The 5869-nt window shown below is 40.1% G+C and overlaps 1 pseudogene; it reads right to left on the bottom strand.

Moving 5' to 3' along the window:
• Positions 1 to 2740: 2740 nt before the first annotated feature.
• Positions 2741 to 3676, bottom strand: LOC101563704 (annotated as a pseudogene).
• Positions 3677 to 5869: the final 2193 nt, after the last annotated feature.

Here is a 5869-nt window from a genome sequence, read left to right as displayed (position 1 = left end):
ATATGTTTTCTATAGCCATTATTTTACTTTAGTATTTGAATATCTCTTATCTTAATTATTTTAATGGACCCTACCTAACCTCCCTATATGACTTTAGCTTCCTTCTAATTCATTGTTCTTGTCTGTAGCTAGAGTACAGTTTGTTTTTTTTAAAGAAAATCTGACTATGCAGATGCATTGAAACTTGTTAAATACTTCCCATTATGTTCAAAGTTCAATCCAAGCTTATTAGTGAGCTTATTCACAATGACATGTAGATGAAATGATTCGATGCTGCTTTACTCTTGTCTCAAGCTCTAGACTCTAGACGTAGTGATGTGGGACTCCGCCTTAGCTCTAGCACTTTGCACCGGATGGACAGGGTGTGTTCCTCAGAATAGCTGAGAAGAGCACTATTCCGTCCCCCTTCATTACCTGGGCAACTTCCTCCTGCCCCTTCTTCACATCAGTTATGCACCTGTTCAAGCCCCTTCTCCAAACACACTCCTCATTTTGTACCTCTGTGAAGATGGAATTCTCGTCTAACTGTGCACCGCTGTATAACCAGAAACACTTAGATGATTTGCTCTAGGAAGACGCCGGTCACACCTGCCACTCATTGCCTTGTGTTTACTACTAAAGATTGGTGCCCTTAATGACCCAGATTTCTCCTTTGAAATGAGTGAGGATGTATTTCTTACCCTGCAAGATCTAACTTTGTATGAATTGCTCACTTACCAGAAAAACTTTCTATGAATGGCTCACTTACCTTAGGATTCAACAGCACCTTAGTACAAACATGTTTCAAGTGTGAAGGCAGACAAAGGGTCTCTTTTATGCCCTGTAAACAGTACAACTCTTACAGCAATAAACCAAGCCCTGAGTTCAGCCATTCATCCTTTATTTGAGCCTGGCAAACTTGCTGTTTTTTGAAAAGTGTCTTCCTATGGCATAGTGTATTTACACACTTGTAGGCATGTATATCAAGTGCATTTCTACATGTACCTGTTCATAATGTACACCTGTGTCTGTTTGTAGCATTTAATGGACTAGAATGAATGAAGAAGGGAAAGGCGAAGGAAGGGCAGAAGACAGGAAAGAAAGAAAGGAGGAATAAAATTTTATGAACTTGGATTAATTAGACATTAAATTGGAATCATTTAAGAGAGTATTCATTTGTTAAAGATTTAGGTCACTTTATTGAGTTATGGTTAGTAAGGAAAACACCATGGCTATTTAATGTACATTTTTAAAGCCACAAAAGACAGTGTGTGGCTGTCAAAAAGAAGTTAGGAAGAAACGGAGAGAAAATTCTTAAAATCATCATAGGAATCTTCTCCTTAGAAAGTGCTAAGCAGTGCTGCAGGCTGGGATGCTAATGCATGCTAAACCCAAAGTGCCCGACTTCGGAAGGCAGAGTAGGAAGTGCCTCGTTTTAGAACGGCGGGCCACTTGCAATCCACCACTCTTCCACTTGCAATCGGGAAGTCCACTTCTGCATCTCAGGATTTTCTTCTATAAATTAGGAGTGATGAAAATGCCATCTACGTCTAGTTACTTTGAGATTTTAAAAAAATATTATAGAAACGTACCTGCATCATAGCAGTTACTCAACACATAACTGGCCTGGTGATGTTTAACTATTCAGTCGCTTATAAATAATGAAATGCAAACAAGAGGTTAGTGACATTTTGTTCTGGGCTGCTCATCAAGAACACTAGATCTCTCCTGCAACTGCACTCATCAGAGAACAGTTGGCTGCTGGCTGCTCGCTGGATCAAAGGACCTCCACCCCATGGTGCATGTCTGTGAACAGCATTTCCCATCTCTGTCTCTATCAGGAGATTTTATTAGAGTTGGCATGTTGGTTTTAATGCTAGAAGGGAAATCATTGAACATATTCTGTAATGAGCACATCAAGTGCACATTTATTCTTTGTAGCACAAGTATGAGGTAGATATTATGGTCCTCAAGAGATGTATGATGCAACTCCATGCTACTGAATGAAAGAAACTCATCCAAATTATCTACAATATCACAGCTTGTCAGCGGCAGGGGCGGGATTCAAATTAGTCCTGACTGCATGCCTGCTACCTTTCTGTCGAGCACAATAATACCACTGAGAGTCAATCTCAGGCAGGTTGTCTTCCAGTTTTCTTCTGAACTACAGTTCAGAAAGAGAAATGTAAATGCATGCTGCGTTTACAGCAGTTTCAAGCCTTGTGTAATCAAATAAGAACAACATAAAAGTAAAGCCCTATTAATATGCTGAGCTGTAAAAGGCTCAGGTCAACAACTTCTGGCATTGCCAGTCCTACAGATAACCCACTACTATTATGGACTACTGGACTATATTGGATTATTTTGCTGAATTCATGCACCTACAATATTTAAATGGCAATGGAATACCCTTCTCTGACAAAACTAAACAAAAAAGGGGATATAAATGACCATTTTGTATCTGTATATACAAAATAGTTAGGATAGATTTACAGCTACTTTCCCTTAATTCAATGAGAAGAAAGATTTGTACTAATAGTGTTTGAACAGGATATCATGTCTGCATCTTGCACTATGAATAACCACTATGAAGACAACAATATGCAATGTATTAATTATTGAAATTGTTCTACTAATCGCTTTTTTTTCTAGGTACCAAATTTCTTTATTTGAAGGAATTAAAGAACTCAAGTAAATGTTCTGGTACAGTTTATAGAAAAGGTTACGGTAGAACCAACATGCATGTGCTGCTTTGGTGACATTAGCTCTCATTGTCACTGTACCCAAGGGTATGCTTGTCAAAGGGGTACTTCACCATGCCGGACTTGGGGGCTCCCATCCTGCGCAGGTTGGTCACGTGGTCACCCAGTTCTTTGGTGGCCTTCACTTGCTCATCCAGGTAGGGGTCTCAATGAAGTCACACAGATGGGGGTAGTTCTTATCAGCGGCCAGCTTGTGCAGCTCCAGGAGAGACTGATTCCCACTCTTCTCCAAGTGCAGCACTCCATCGCGTCCAGCCCATTCTTCCAGTCATCACAGCCTGGTTTCTTGATATCCTGAAGGAAGATCCAGCCACCGTGCTGGTTTTGCAGCTTCTCGGCCTGTTCTCTCTCCTCGTGAGATTGCTGAAGAAAGTATTTGGCGAAGTTCTTCAAAGCCGATCATCGCGGTCGAAGTAGTAAGACGAGGACAGGTGAAAGTAGGAGGCGTAGAGCTCCGGGTTGATCTGGCGGTGGATGGCGGCCTCTGCGTCCTGGTGGTAGTTCAGGCGCGCTTGCGAGGGCGAGGCTGGGCTGCTGCGGCGGCGGGGGCAGGCAAGGGCCGGGCTCCGCTCAAGCGCTGTTGAAGCTGGAGACCGCGGTGAGGCTGGGCGGAGAACCTACTAATCGGTTTTGAAACTGTCTCACTGCTATTTGTTTCTCAATAAAATTAATAAAAAAAAATACACTGCTCGGGTGTGTGTTAGTACACTCCGTGGTGCTCACACAAAGACAGCATTGATATATTAGCAATATATCTCAGAACATATTCCCTTTATACGTTTTTCAGTTTTAAAAGTGCAATAGTACTAAGAAACTAAGAGGCAATAGCTTTTCCTGCCTCAGTCTTCCTCTTTTTTTCAGCCGTCTTTTCCAGTGATGTCAAGGCGCATTGTGTGTACTGCTTTATTATCTAGCAAGGAAGACGTGTGCTTCATCGTCGGGATTCTGCGGGAGATTAATGAGCGTTGGAGTGAATGTGGCACCTAAAAATACCTTCATATAGTTGACCTGCATATTTAACTGTTTGGAATGCAGTTATTTCCTTCTTAGGTTTCAAATATAAGACTGTGGTCACATCATATGTGGTGGTAAAATCTTGTTTTTTTATTGTCACTCCCATTTCTTTGCATTTAAAATCAGAATAAATTTCATATATCTAAAAAAATTTTTTTAAAAAGAACAACATTCAAATTTCCATTGAAACTGATTCTCTTGGGAGAATTTTAAAGACCAGAGTTCATTACAGCACAAAAGCCATGAGGCTGGCCCAACGCCGCGGAATACTGGTTCCGCAGCCATGAAGTCAGAATCTAACACTCAGTCCTACATTAGTCTTGGAAACTATCTGACAAAACAGTTGGGGCATAAGTTCAGAGTCTCTTTTCCAGAGAATGCTTTTCTCCATTCATTCATTTCTAGATTCAAGGGAGGTTCCTTCTAGAAGATTCGTTAATAAAACTTTGAGAAAATCGTTTGGAAGTCGTTTTTCTCTCTCTCTCTCTCTCTCTCTCTCTCTCTCTCTCTCTCTCTCTCTTTTCCGCTCTCTCTTGTTGAGCTTCAGGAAATCCAACACATTTTTCAAAATTTTGGTAAAATCTCTGACACACTGCAAGGCAGTATGAAGGAAAGTCAGAGTTGAGGATGTGCGGCTTTATGGCTTCAAGGGGGCACTGACATGAAGGATGAGCGTATTTTTCTCCAGTAATTAAACAAGAACATAGGATAATCAAACTATCTTAAAATACTAATCATAATATCAAGAACTATTTCTAAAATGCTATGTGTTTGGTACCACAAATGTTACAGACAGTATAACTGTTAGCTCACTTACTACATGGGTTTAAAATTTAGGTAGTAATTCCTAGCTCCATTTTCAATGGTTACCATTTAATCAAGTTTATACATCAAGTAAGTGCAAAGAACCAACACAAAATTCCAAGTCTGCTTGATCCCTTAGACTCAGGCTCTTACCCACTCTACCATGTGACTTGCCTGAGATTCCAGAATTCTGTGTGTGCACGCTGCCCTGGGAATGTAACATGCATAGTCACACTCTGTGTTCCTTAAAAAGTAAACAAAACACTTCAAATATCTTCAAAAGAATATTTGATCATCTCAAAAGATATTGTTAAAAAGTTGGAGATTATTTGTGATTTTTACTACAGTCAGTTGTCAATGTTAATGGAACTAAATAATTTGCAAAATAAATGAAAAAAAATTTTTTTGAACATTTCCTTTGCTGTTTACCAGAAAGGAGCAGGAGTGTGTTTAAAAGTACTGCTGTGATACTATTGATTACACACGATGTACACTTTCTAAGTATTTACAATTTTCCAAGCACATTAGGTTAGGTCTGAGAAATACATATGTAAAAGGTTAATAGCTGTGAAAATTTGGGGTTTATTCTAAACACTAGAAGCTTAAACTTAAACTCTCACTTTTGGGAAAAGACGGTAGAAAGAAGTTCAAGGTGAACGTGGTCTCCTGCTTAGGCTTACTGTTACCTGGTGGAGCAAATGTCACAATGCAATACAGGGACACTTATCTCAGAACCACGGCATTTGGCCAAGTTTTCCTCTGTTTCCTCTGTGGTTAGGGCACGAGTGGTCTAGGCCAACGGCTAACAGCCCTTCTATTCATAAAACTGTAACATAAAATGGTGGAATGTTTTGATCATCCATTTAAGAATACCTTAAAAGCTTAACGATATTTAGTGGGTGAAAGTATAGAGGAATGACTACTCTGCTGTATTGTGGCTGAAATGTGAATACATAATGCATTTCGGAAGTTTATTTAGTAGCATCTAACAAAATAGAAAATGCACAGGCCTGCTGGTTCAGAAATTTTTCCTTTAAGGGGAATGTCCTCTAAGATTGCTATAAGATGGGCATAAAAACATCTTCATCATGATGCACGTTGAAGTTTTATTTCTGATGATAAAAAGCTAGCAACAATCTAGCTGTCGCTGCTGGGCAGACGTAAATAACTCATGCTGCTTCCATACTGCGGGACAGTGTGCAGGTGGTATGGCTTAGATCTTAAATCTCAAATTTTCGTGTGTTTGGAAGGTGATTGGATTCGTCAGCCAGAGGGAGTTCAGTTGGGGAATGTGCTGTTGGGGACTGGAG

This window comes from Octodon degus, unplaced genomic scaffold (assembly GCF_000260255.1).
Source record: "Octodon degus isolate 3935 unplaced genomic scaffold, OctDeg1.0 scaffold00118, whole genome shotgun sequence".
NCBI lineage: Eukaryota > Metazoa > Chordata > Mammalia > Rodentia > Octodontidae > Octodon > Octodon degus.
Note: the sequence above shows the minus strand (reverse complement) of the source record. Positions and strands in the feature narration are given on the sequence as shown.